Here is a 14,046-nt window from a genome sequence, read left to right as displayed (position 1 = left end):
CCACCTGCCTCGCTCCGAAGCTACCGGGTCTCCATTCCTAGTCCTTCAGTCCACCAGGGCACCAGTGACAGTCCTCACATTCCTCTTCTCCCTGGAATAAATCTGTAATTAACAGACACTTGCCCCTGGAAGCCAGGCAACTGGAGGCTAGCACAGCACTTCTGTCTGGCTCCAGCCATGGAAGTTGAGGCTCAGGGGAGGACACGTGGGCATGGATAAGGCAAAACAGCAGAGTGGATCGAAATGGATAAGACTGAAATGTCAAATCGCGGGGTATTATAGTTCAAAGGGATGCAAAGATATCTAGTCTACTTCTCTTATTTTCCAGAGAGGGAAACTGAGGCCCAGAAAGGGGAAGGGGGCACTTGGAGCCACACAGCTGCAGGACGATGGGCTGACCTCAGAGGCCCTGCCCTCTGCCCTGCCGTGGAGGCCACTCTGGACTGCCACTGTGTCACGTGAGGTGTAGAGCCTGCCCGCACCGTTTCTCCCCTCTGTGACGTCAGAGGTGATGGCATAAAGAGAATTTGTTTTCCCAGCACAAGTAGCCAGAGTCAGAAGGGGTTAGGAAAGAAAGAAACGTGTCAGATGACAGGGAAGCCGACCTGGAGTTAAACCTGAGAAAGCGGAGGAGAGAAGCCACGTGGGGGCAACTGGTGGGGACTTGAGCCACCGCCGCAGCCTTGGGCAGGTGCTCACTTGGCTGCCAGGCTAAACTGTACATCTGAGAGCACAAAAGGCACTTTCTCTGCTCTGTCTGGTGGGAGAGCCAAAGACCTCACGCCTGTGCTCAGACAGCTGACAAATGCCGAGTTAATCCCAGATCACTTGCTTAGTATTAAAAAAAAAGATGGGATGGAGATGGGGAGATGTGTCACTTTGGGTAGGAAAGGACTATGTTTGATGGTCTGGATGGAGTCAGGCTAAATATTTAATGTTCTTGACAGAGACCTGGAGGGGGCTGTTTCTTTCTCTAAACAGTGACGCGCAAGGCTCCCGGGCTGGGAGACAGAGGCGCCGGCAGCTGGAGAGCTGCTTCCAGCTGCCTCTTAGGGGAAAGGCGGGAGAGAGTGGAGGCCAAGTGAAGGATGCAACAGAGGATGTGGGAGCAAAGGGCCAGTGCAGCCAGAGGCTGGGGGGCAGAGGTGGCCGGGACCAACCGAGAGCTCCCTTTATTACAAAAATAACAGTTCTTTACGTTTGGAATACAACCCTGTTGTAACTACCTAGCAGTGGGAAAGCAATTTCCAAGCAGCTTTATTTTTCTGCTCCCCAACCAAATGTGCAACGAAACATCCACCCGGGAATAGCAGGAGTGAAGACACACGGCAGTAACTATGATATTTAAATGTTTCTGCAGTAGAAATTTCAGTAAGGTTTAAATGAACCATAAGCTGATTTCTTTCTGGATTAGTTTTTTTCTCCTCCTCCTTTATTACTTAAGACATTGTGCTCCTACACCGTATTTCTATGGCACTAGCAAAGAAGTCCCAGTAGGAAACTTCAAAACTTTGTTACCATTCTGAGCACCTCTCTCCCAATCCATTCCCCGGAGGAGATAGGCACCCCTCCATCCACCCAAGACATCAGCTGGGTGAGAGCCTGAGGCCACAGGGTCTCACCTCAGACCCCAAAGCTGCCCTGGGTAGATTCCACCCAGGCTGGCAAACGCTGTTCGGCCCCCACGTCCTTAGTTGCACCTCCTGCAGTAGTGGTTGCCAATATTTAACCTGGTGAGAGTAGATAAGCTTGATCAAGGCCTTGTCTTAAGTACCCCTCTGCCGAGTCTAGGCTGAGCTGGGGTCCTGGCAATGGATAATGTCTAAAATCAGAAGGTTTAGCATCTTCCTATATTACTGTCATATGTATGATTCTTTGAATACTGGGCAAGTTCTAGGCTTAGAGGGGGATACAAGGAAGGGTACATTATTGCACCAACCTATAAACATCTAATGATAGCTAAAATGTATACAATGCTACTACAGGGTTCGTTTAATCCTCACAACAGCCTTGAGTGGTTGCCACTATCATCATCCCAGGTTTCAGATGAGGAAACTGAGGTACAAGGAGCTCAAATAACTCACCCAAGATCTCATAGGCGGTAACATCAGAGCTGTGATTGACCCAGAGGATCTAGCTCCAGCATAAGTGGTGACCCTTCACTATACCAGCCTGCCCCCAGATTCACCTCCTTGGGTCTGCATTGCAGAAACATTGACCTCTCTTGGAATTAAAGTATTTGAAATCTTCTGGATGAGTCAACACTGGAATGAGTGGTGAAGCTTATGGTGGTACCTTCCTCGGAGACCTTGAAGAAATGCAGAGACCACACGTCTGGATGAGAGCCCTTCCTTTTGGAGGCAGGAGACTGGAAAAGACAACGCCTTTGAATTCAGTCATTGTCTTCCCAAGACAATACTTGCATATGGACACCCAAGCAAGCTTCTCTTTGCAAGGCTGAGATAAAGCATGTTCAAACTCTCACACCACATGGTTCTTTTCAGCCCTGTAGCACATACAGAGCTGGGGAAGAATGAAAAGTTCTGCTTATGGACTTTTCATTTCAAGCTATGAAAAACAGGCCATATCTAGGAATATTTGGCCAGAGAAGTGCCTTCATGCTGAGTTTCCTACTCAAGGTGGCATTTCAGGGGCCATTAGAGTATCCCCTGGAAGCTAAGAGGCCAGCATGCAAATGCATTGACTCAGAACCTTCCCGTACAGGCAGAAACCCAGCCCACCACATTCCAAGCCAGGTCCCCACCAATGAATATTTATGGTGCTGGTATAGTCAGGGTTCTCCAGAGAAACAGAACCAATAGGAGATACATATTCCGTATAAGGAATTGGCTTACACTATTATAGAGGCTGAGAAGTCCCAAGACTGCAGCTGATGAGCTGGAGACCCAGGAGAGCCAATGTGTAGTTCCAGTATGAGTCCGAAGGCCCAAGGACCAGGAAAGCCAATGGTACAAGTTCAAGGAGTAGAGCTGATGTTTCAGTTGGAGTCCAAAAGCTGAAAAAGACCCATGTCCCAGCTCAAGCCATCAGGCAGGAGTTTCCCCATAATTTGTGGAAGGGTCGACTTTTGCTTCTATTCAGGTCTTCAGCTGATTGGATGAGGCCCACCCAAATCAGGGAAGGCAATGTGCTTTTCTCAGTCACCAACCACATATTAATCTCAACCAAGGACACCCCACAGACTTACCCAGAAGAGCGTTTGACCAAATATCTGGGCACCCCACGGCCCAGTCAAATCGACACAAAAGTAGCCATCACAGCACCTCTGCATTCTCTACCCCTTGCCCTCCAACTATTGTTCTAGGAGGCGGGAATGTGGGGAGAGTGCTTAGAACACCCTAGTAGCTCCACTAGTGGGGCTGCCCTTTCTGCTGGCCTCCTACATCCGAGGCCTTTGGCAGCCAGCTGTGCGGGTTAAAGTACCAATACCTGACAATAGGAGTGCCTCTCTTCACGCCTTACCCACTTCGTTTCCTCCCAGGACCCCATACGACCAGAGGAATGGAGCAGAGAAGCCAGAGATGGGGAGAGAGGTCCACATATGGGTCCTGTCTTGTCTGTGACCTTGGGCCTCAGACCCAGGCACCCGGGATGGGCAGATGGTAGAGTGGAAGCAGAGTCCCTGTATCTCCCCTTTGCTCATCATCTGAGCTCATGCCGGCTAGCAAGCCTCCTCTCTTATTAGGAATAATAAGGCCATATTGTGGCTGACAGGAGGGAAGCTCATTTCACACTCTGGGAAGTGGGATTCGGCAAAGAGACATGAAGAGGTTTCACGTACATGCTTCTCTGCCTGCTAATCTGAAAGCTGGCAGTGGCAACAGGCCAGAGGAGATGAGTACAGACTTCCCTTTCCAGTAACGCACTGAGGTTCACGTGGGGGCTTTGGTCCCTGGTATACCTCATCCTCCATCTACCAGCTGAGTGACCTTGGGCAAGTCACTTAACCTTCCCATGCCTCAGCTTCCTCACTTGAAAGAAAAAAAAAGAGAATAATAACACCCACTCCATATGATTGTTTTTGTGAGGGTTAGGTGAATTCATCTATTTATAGATGAATATATATATATATATATATATGGCTTTAAAAATGCCTGGCTTTTTTGCGGCAACGTGGATGGCCCTAGAGATTATCATACTAAGTGAAGTAAGTCAGAGAAAGGCAAATATCATATGATATCACTTATATGTGGAATCTAAAAAAAAAAAAAATGAAACAAATGAACTTACATACAAAACAGAAACAGACTCACAGATATAGTAAACAAACTTATGGTTACCAAAGATGAAAGGAGGGGCGGGATAAATTAGGAGTTTGGGATTAGCAGATACAAGCTACTATATACAAAAGAGATAAACAACAAGGACCTACTGTAGAGCACAGGAAACTATATTCAATATCTTGTAATAAACTATAATGGAAAAGAAGCTGAAAAAGAATATATGTGTGTGTGTGTGTGTGTATGTATGTGTGTGTGTGTGTGTGTGTGTGTGTGTATATATATATATATATATATATATGTAATTGAATCACTTTGCTGTACACCAGAAACTAACACAACACTGTCAATCAGCTATACTTCCATTAAAAATAAAGCCTGGCTCTAGGTAGGGCCCCAGTATATGTTAGCTATTATTAATACCCGTCAGCCTCCTTTTGCTTCCTGAGATTTGGAGAATCAGTTTTCTTCTAGTGGAATATCCACAGCAAATTTAAAGTTCTAGCTGGCTCCCCGCACAGCTAAATGTGTGCCCTGGGGGAATGAACTTACTCTAATTCTTAAGGGTCAAGAACTCTTTCCCACTGCTCCACTACACGTCATGAGGCTGAGGGTCAACAGCCACGGGCTTAGTGAGTTTGGGAATAATCCATAAAATCCTCCATTATCACGCTTCTCTCCTGGTGTGGATAATTGAAGAATGGTTGTGGATCTCTGATACACAAGATAGAACTACACCTGTATCTTCCTCATAGTTTCCCACTTCCTCCATGCCCCTCCCAGCCCTGAAGCCCTGCATAGTCTTCTGGGGCCTTTGTCACTGGTTATAATCATGTTAGAAGTGAATGATCTACTCCCCTCCTGCAGGCAACTCAAAGTGTCTTCTCCCTGCTTCCCCATCCCCAGGCTCCACCCCCACTTCTCCAGTGTGTGCACGTAGGTGTACAAGAGCTGAAAGTGTTAGGGACACTGGTTTGATGCAGTTTCAAGCATTTTTTGGAGATAGGCAAAGCTGAGATTTAGGGAAACCTCTTCTCTAGATCTTCACTAGAGATTGGTAATACTCTAAACAAAGACAACTTGTCAGCCGAGCACACTGCCTGGCACATAGTAGGTGCTTTTCTAAATGCATTTGAATGAGACAGGATCCCAAGCAGTCCATGTAGATGTGGAGCCATCCTACCTGGAGACAGAAAGATGGTAAGGAGCCTTGGGAGCCAGGCTTGCTGGGGGAGTCAGGACCAGGGAATGGCTCTCCTCATCTTTATCTCCTCCCCGACTTCCAGGCAGTAAACACACCTCCAGATCCTCTTCCCTCTTCCTCCCCTTTTCTTGCCTCTTCTGCCTTGGGAAGAGCATGGTCGGAAGAGGGAGAACAAACTCTATCTCTTTCTCTACCCCTAGGTTTTCTGAAAATAGTAACATTTCCAAAAATCACCTTCTTTGACCTCGGAATAAGTCCAGTGAGTGTTCTGAAGCAGATTGAACCTGCTTGGTTTTGTTTTGCTAGAGCTGCAATTAAAATCCACTCAGAGTTCCTGGGGCTCCTCCAGGTAAAATCAGGGCAGGTAGCCTGGAGTCAGAGGTGCCAGATAGAGTGGGGTTGCATCATGGGATTAAAATTTGTGTAAAGAGGGCCTAGGAGGTGGATTAGCCACACACTGAGCCAGGGCCAGAGAAGCAGCGTGGAGTACTCCATAGGCACTCAGCAAATACACAGTGTGATTGCTTTGGACCTCTGCCCGCTCATGCAGCTTGTCTTGAATCAATTCCATGTAGTGGCTCCTGGAATTATGGAATGTCCTAGCTGAAAAGGACCATTTTACAGGTATGGAAACTGAGGCCCAGACTGGTGAAGGGACTTGTCCAAGGGCACAGAACAAGTCAGGGGAAGGACAACTGGTACCCTTGGAAATGTCAGCTTAGTGGATTTAGCTCATGGGCTATCAATTTGACCTAAGGAAGAACCAGCACTTGGGGGCTAGTTTCCCTGCTGGCTGAATAGTGAACTGCCTGAGTCTGTGTGCTCCTGAGCTTTTCTGCCACCTCTGGTACCAACATCCTGAACAGAGAAGGTGAACAGCAGACAAGCCCTCCGGCCCTGTTTCTCTGCTCCCTCCATGAGCATCCATTAGCCACAGTTTCATGTTGAATGGGGCTGTAAGGAATTTCAAGGCCGAGATGATTACATTTTGTACATTACCCTTCTGCCAGAGAGCTAAAAATACCCTCCTGGTGGTTGCTAAGTGCAGGTCTAATGGTTTTCCTTAGAGGAAAGAATGGGATTCTAGTTTCTCAGAATCTGGAGGCTCCCGTGTCCAGGGAATGAAGACGTGGAAATTGTTGTAGCTGGTTGTAGAGCATCCCTGAGGGAGGAGAAGCTAGCGACAGCCCCAGAATTCACTGCTCCCTGGTGTCAGGGAGAATCTCCAAGGACTGGTGCTGGCAAAGTTTGTGGATCCCTGGAAGCAATACAGCAGGGGCTGTAGCTTCCATGGAGAATTCTCCCAGATCTGTGGGCCCCCTCCCCTTGGGGTCTGGCTTTCTGAATTTTCATTCCTGGAAACCTCACCCTTTCACCAGCACAGAAGGGTCAGTCCCTAAAGTAGCACCTACAATCTAGATATTTTAAAGGTAAAGAGATTGATTTAGGGATATGGAACAGGGTCTTGGGAACAGCTCACCTGCCTTGCTAGAGACCTGATGATGGATCTAGGGTGTCTCTCACTTGATAAGTTAAAAACAGATTTACAAGCATATAGTCACCCCAAGACAGTCCACCTCCTCTCACCTGGCCTAGCATTCCCTTTGACTACAAACATAAACATTTGAATTTTTTAAAATAAATTTATTTATTTTATTTATTTTTGGCTGCGTTGGGTCTTCGTTGCTGCTCACTGGCTTTCTCTAGTTGCGGCGAGAAGGGGCTACTCTTCATTGCGGTGCGCGGGCTTCTCATTGCGGTGGCTTCTCTTGTCGTGGAGCACGGGCTCTAGGCACGCGGGCTTCAGTAGTTGCAGCACGCGGGCTCAGTAGTTGTGGCACACGGGCTTAGTTGCTCCGCGGCATGTGGGATCTTTCTGGACCAAGGATCGAACCCGTGTCCCCGGCATTGGCAGGTGGATTTTCAACCACTGCGCCACCAGGGAAGCCCCTGAATTTATTTTTTTAACCAATATGTCAGAAGTCCTAAATTCAACTAGGAGGCTTGATCTCCCTTAAGAGGTCCCCTTGGGAGCCTGTGCATTAGAGCCACATCTCCTGGGACAGCTTGAATGCTTTCCTTTGGAAAGGTATCCAGCTCCAGGTCACTGCAAGCCCACATTGCCCCTCTGGAATCAGAATGTCTCCTGGGGGCATTTGGTTCGTTCTCTGGAGGCTGTTGCCATGGTTTCATCCTCCTGATTACCTTGGACATTGACATTCACATGAATGTGCCTTTCCCAGCACAGGCTGATGAGTGGCCCTGGGCGGTGGGTGAGGATTTGGTTGCCTGGGGAGCAAGCTGGCCTGGAGCAAGGTGTTCGAAGCCAGTGTTTCAGCCACTCAAGAAGGAGAGGCCCTGGGGGCTGGTCAGGTGGTAGTGTGACGGGCGCGCGGCGTCTGGCTGAGGGCTGTGTGCTCAGGAGAAGAAAAGGTCCCCGTGTCGTTGTTGGGGGTAGGGGGTGGCGTCTCATGCTCCTTTTGCTCAGGGGAACACTGTTGGGCTCACCCCTTGCTTAGGCAATGCTCACAGAGGCAAAGTTCACCTTAAACTACTGTCCCGGAAAAAAAAAAAAGGAAGTGGGAAATCAAATCTTTATAAGAACTATAAGACGGTAATTGACTCACTACACTTCGCTCCAGAATACTTTCTGCTGTCACTAAAAATCAGCCCTGCCCTCCCAAGATGGATATCTGCCCCTCGGTAGAAGACAGGCACTTTAAAGAATGGGCAAGGAGCTGTAAAGGCAATTCCCCTCCCAAAAAAGAACTTCCAGAAGTGTCTTAAGTAAGGCAGCAACTCAGTCCCAAAGTGACGATTTTGAAAGAACACACTTGAATGTGTATGTTATCAGACGTTTGTTAAAACAGCCTTGTGGGGCTTCCCTGGTAGTGCAGTGGTTGAGAGTCCGCCTGCCGATGCAGGGCACACGGGTTCGTGCCCCGGTGTGGGAAGATCCCACGTGCCGCGGAGCGGCTGGGCCCGTGAGCCATGACCGCTGAGCCTGCGCGTCCGGAGCCTGTGCTCCGCAGCGGGAGAGGCCGCGGCAGTGAGAGGCCCGCGTACCGTAAAAAAAAAAAAAAACAGCCTTGTGGCCTGCAGCTCCTCCTCATTGGTTCACGCTGACGGAGCGGGGAGAGCAGTGGGGTAATTAACTCAAAACGATAACCGAAGACTCACTGTTGTTTGACTTCAAATGTGCGGTATGATATATGGACAGAGTACATATCTTACAGCGTGTTTGCCTTCCTAATTATGTTTTGCTTCAAACAATATGGAAATGAGTTGGCTGGCTGTGAGTGCACACCAATTAATGGCTGGGTCAGGCTGCTTGGAAGCTTTTTGGGTGTGTGGAGCAATGACAAAACTCTCAAGGGATTTAGCATTTTCTACAGACAACTTGCCCAGTGTGTAATCCACCTAGGTATAATTGAATGTTGGCTGCAATCAGATTCATTAGTAGCTCAAGAATTAAACCTACCCTCCCATCCCCACCCCCGTCCAGTCATTCTCCATTTTCCCCTGCTCCTGCCAGATAGTTCATGAATCTTGAGTACCAGAGACTGCCAAGCAGGCAGCTTTGCATCAGTGGCAAGGGGGCTAATCTATATTCTCATGTTAACCATACTTCCCAGTGAATTTCAATAACTTGGAAATGGGAATTTGGCAGCTGGGAAAGACAAGGCATGGTAGGTGCTCAGAACAAGTCCATAATGAGCATCTGTTTAAAAGAGACCTCTCCAGCCAGATGCCTTGGGCCTGATGGGGGCCCGCAGGCTAGGGCTGCAGCTGTACATTAAAATACACTTAGTCTGTCTTCCCAGGTGGAGGGAGCAGCATTTCTTTCCCTGTGGAATGGATCTAGCCCAAACAGGCAGTTTCTTATTCATAAAGCAGAATTTCCAAGCCAAACTTCCTTCTGCCCACAATCCCCTGCCCCCAAGTGGGGCCACTGGTTTAAGATGCTTTCTTCCAGGGGCTTCCCTGGTGGCGCAGTGGTTGAGAGTCCGGCTGCCGATGCAGGGAACACGGGTTTGTGCCCCAGTCCGGGAAGATCCCACATGCCGCGGAGCGGCTGGGCCCGTGAGCCATGGCCGCAGAGTCTGTGCTCCGCAACGGTAGAGGCCGCAACAGTGAGAGGCCTGCGTACCGCAAAAAAAAAAAAAAAAAGTAAGATGCTTTCTTCCAGAAGTCTTTACCCAGTAATTGCTACCACCTGTCATATCATGCATGCCTGCTTTATACGCTACTGGCAGATCCTCCTTAGGAGAGCATTGCCACCTCTGCCCTGGCTAGGTTTGTGTCTCCTTGAAGACAGGGTCTATTCTTATCTGAGTGCTCTCATCCTTTGCACCCCTAGCCCATCCCCTAATGCACACAGCAGAGGGCAGGGACAGTTCGAGGCAGGACAAGCTGGGACACTGCACAAGGGGACAGTGTCGGGGTGGATGGCCCAGGACTGGATCAGCGTTCTTACCTGAAGCTTCATGGGACACTGGGACCCAAAGAGGGATAAGCCAGAGACTAGTGGGAAAACTGGGAAAACCAAGCACAGCTTCAAGTCCAAAGGCTCAGAGGCAGGACCAAAATCCAGGCTTCAGAACCAAGAGCTGAGAGTTTGGAAGACTTAGCATCAGAGGAAGAGCAATGCCTACCACTGCTCCTGGCCCAGAGGAAGTCCAGTCTGTATTTTTTGAATGAATTAATGAAACAATGAATGGGGAAGAGGATTCAGAATAATCTGATTGCCCCCTAAAACTATAGGAGCATCTCCCCGTATGAAGCTCGTGAGCGTGCTCAGTGGGTCCATGGCCAATTTTCTGAAGTGCTATTGGTCATAATGTGCTCTCTTGTGGTCTCTTTTCCAAGAATCCCAGCTCAAAGCTCTATAAATGTGTTGTTGATGTATTGTCCAACACTAAGATTCCTTGCTTCCCATTCTCTCTCACCCTCACTTCCTTTAGCTCACCCTAAAATTTTGCTCCCCTATCATAAAAAACAAACAACCTTCCCTCTCAAAAAAGAACAGGACTCCACAGCCTCCTAGAGTTCCTGTCCATAACGTTATAAAAGACTGTTCACATCAGCAGTTTCCAAAGTGTGCCTTGTAGAACATTGTCCCATAGAATGGTAATGGTAAAAGGTTTATAGGTCAAATAAATCTAGAAAACATTGGATTTCACAAAACTAAACCAGTTTCTTCAGTGCAGGGCTTCTCAGTCTTTAATATACTCATCTGCATTCCTAAAAGAGGAAATGCCAAATTTACTTAATCTCAGAGCCCTTCTATGCAGTGCTTCTTGCAAGACTGGGGCTCTGCACTTTGGAGATCTACATACATACGTCTTTTCCTTTCTTCTTTTCTTCAGTTCCCTGGTTCCCTTGTCTGTAAAGTGGGAGGTAATAATAGTACTCACCTCATGGAGTAGTTGTGAAGATTAAATGAATTCACTCATGTAAAGTGTTTACAAAGTGCTTGGCCCTTAGTAAGCATCAAATGCAAGGTTTCGTTGTTTTTACTAGTGTTTATATGATGACTATTTCTGCCTCTTTATAATCTAGCTCTTGCCTTCACCACTCTACCCAACTCGCTCCCCTGATCGTCACTGATCACTTCTCAGCCCCCCAAGTCCAGTGGCCTTTTCCTGTTCCTCCTCTCCTGGCCTTTGGGAGCATTTGGCGTTCTATTCTCCTTTCCCTAATGCTTCCCCCTCCTCCTTGTGCTTCTTTCCAGCCTCTCTCTCCTGTTGTCCTGCTCTTCTGGCCATTGATCCTTTGATTCCTCCTTCCTTGTGCTTTACAAACTTAGGTTTTACTCAAGAATGGCTCTTTTTTGCTCTGTCTCAATACTCTGTCCTTAGGAGATCACGTCCAATGACAGAGCTTCATCTGCTAACCTTGGTGAAGGCAGATGGTACTCCAACTGACTTCCCATCCATCCCCACCTTCTCTCCTGAACTCCATGCTGTCCATCTTTTCCAACTATGTGCTGGACATCTCAGCCTTAATTTCCTCCAAACCCTCAAACTCAGTGTGTTCAGAGCCAAACTCATAGACTGAGACCTTTAACATTGGTCTTTCTTTCATGCTCCCTGTTTCTCTTAGTGACACAGTTGCCCTCTTCACCACCCAAGCTTGACTCCTCCCTACCTCTTGCCAGGTCCTACCAAGTGGGTTACCATCTTGCTCTGAGCTCCATTTCCTTGTCTGTATTTTCTCTGCCTCTCCTACGATTCACTCCTTCATTAATGTCTTCAGTGCCTTGACCATCATGACAACTTCTTAACTGGTGTCTCAATCACAGTCCATTTTACACTGTGCTTCTAGAATACTCTTCTATGAACCGATTTTCATCATCTCATATCCTGCTTTAAAACATTGAGTTCCTCCCTACTACTGACAGAACAGAGTTGAGATCCAAAGACTTTTATGACATAGTCTCAGCTCTCTTTCTGATCTTGCTGCCATGACATCTCTTCACAAAACCTTCACTATATAACCTACCAGATTTCTCAACATGCTCACACGTGCCCCGCACTTTCCTCCTCATCTCAGTTGCTACTTCCTTCGTGAAGCCACAGTTACTCCTGCTAGATGGTACCTTTTCTTCTTCTGCTCTCCCCTACTGGAGGTTATATTCCTTCAGGATGGGATCTATGTCTGACTCATCTCTGTCTCCCATCCCACATACACTTTGCATAGGATAGTAGCCCAACAGATGTTTGTTAAATGAATGAATAAATTGGTGCATTGATGATTGGATGGATGGTTAAGTGGTTGGATAGAGGCCACCTCTTTCCTCTTTTTGTGTCCTTTTTTTCTTTCACTAAGTACAATTCTGTGTACCATCTTACACAAGAGACCCTGTAGCACCATAATCACTGGCTTACACGACTGCCATCCCAAATCTTGGATGTGGTGCCCCTCCCTGCCCCATCCCCTGATCAAAGCCCTCTTAACAAGGTGCCCTAGCTGAAAGCTCTCCAAGTAGTGTGCTTTGAATGCCTGATACCCATGTCTTCAAAATGATACTGACAACAGCTGGCCCTCTAATTAAAGCCATAAGCTTTTATTATCCCCAGTAATTTCCTTCAGTGTCAAAGTGACCATCTCTCCTCTTAATTCCATCTCAGTCTGACTCTGGCAGGATGACATTAGTGCCCAGCAACAGAATGAGAGGAGTCAAAATCAGGCTGGCAGTTCTCAGTATCCACCACGCCCAGGGTCCCTCAACCAGGATTCCCATAGCTGAGAATCTTCACAGTGAAGCCTGTGACCATGGTCTGCTAGGAATTTGTAAATGTTTGTTTCTGAGACGTGAATTTAGCGTCTGGTAAAAAATATGAAATCATAGAAGTGACTTCTGTGATCCTGCCAGCTGGGGGTTGAAGTTCCCACAGCTACCAAGAGGCAGGTAAGACACTAGTAGTTAAGAGAACATGTTCTGGAAACAAGCTACCAGATCCAAGTACTGTAGTAGTCAGGGTCCGGTCAGAAAAAAAATAAGCCACCCTAGGTATTTCAAACAGAATAGATTTAATACAAGGAGTTGGTGGGAGAGCTGGAAGAACAAAAAGGGGACACTGAAGTGAGCCAGAGATAATGAAGGCAAGAACAGCTGCCCTCTCTAGGACTGGGAGGGCAAGAGGGAAGAGTTACCAAAACCCGGAGCTCAGAGGAGCTGGTGTTCCAACCTCTGAGTTGAGGGTGCCCGCTGGTTGCTGCTGGTACCCAAGGGAGCAATAAAGGCTGGTTCTGAAATACCCAAAAGAGTTAGTGACTGGAGCCAAGAGCCACTGCTAAGGCTACACTAACAGGAGCGGGAAAAATCAGGAAATAAGTCCCCTCCTCCTTTCCTCCTTCTTTCCAGTCTCCTTCTAAACGCCTGCTATCGGTAAGCCTCATAGCAAGCCAGTTATCAAGGGAGGCCATGGAGTCCAGCTTAGAAGCGAGAAGAGGAAATGGCTGAAGGTGTAGCAGTAGGTAAATCACTGGCACAACTCTTTGCCAGTTCGGTAACCTTGACCAAATGGCTTATCTTCTCTGTGCTTCAGTTTTCTCATGTTTAAAATGGGAATAACAGTCATACCTCCTTCACAGGATCTTTGTGAGGTTTGCATGAGCTAACACATAGAAAGCACTTAGAATAGGGCTTAGCACATAGCAAGTGCTCAAATTTTTTACCTGTTATTGTTCTGCCAGTATGTATCTCGGTTAATCCCTTTGCTTCTCATCCTACTTGCCCCAATAACACATATTATACAGTTATCCTTGATGTTGATTTGATACAAGCGCTTTATTTCAGTGCCTGACTCGTGTGTGTGTGTGTGTGTGTGTGTGTGTTTTCATTCTTTGAGGAGAAAGTTTCAAAAAAAAAAAAAAGTACAGACTTCGTCAGATGTGAATTCCAAACCTAAATCCATCAGTTACTGGCTGTAGGTTAATCTCTAGAAATTCCAAGTTTCTCATCTCTAAGAGCAGGCTATCACTACCTCCCTGCAGTATTATAACATGATATACGTGGAACTGCCTGGCAAAGGATCCAGCACACGGTGGATGTTCATCGTGTTGTTTACACTCCTCTCTTCCTTCCTGGCTGAG

At 47.4% G+C, this 14,046-nt stretch overlaps 1 protein-coding gene across 3 annotated transcripts in view; it reads left to right on the top strand.

The window, feature by feature from the left end:
* The window catches only part of KCND3 (potassium voltage-gated channel subfamily D member 3), a 231,085-nt gene that overhangs the window by 108,347 nt on the left and 108,692 nt on the right, over nucleotides 1–14,046 (top strand). The window lies entirely within an intron of this gene.

Source organism: Phocoena phocoena, chromosome 1 (genome assembly GCF_963924675.1).
Source record: "Phocoena phocoena chromosome 1, mPhoPho1.1, whole genome shotgun sequence".
NCBI classification, from domain to species: domain Eukaryota; kingdom Metazoa; phylum Chordata; class Mammalia; order Artiodactyla; family Phocoenidae; genus Phocoena; species Phocoena phocoena.
This window is presented reverse-complemented; position numbering and strand designations above follow the sequence as displayed.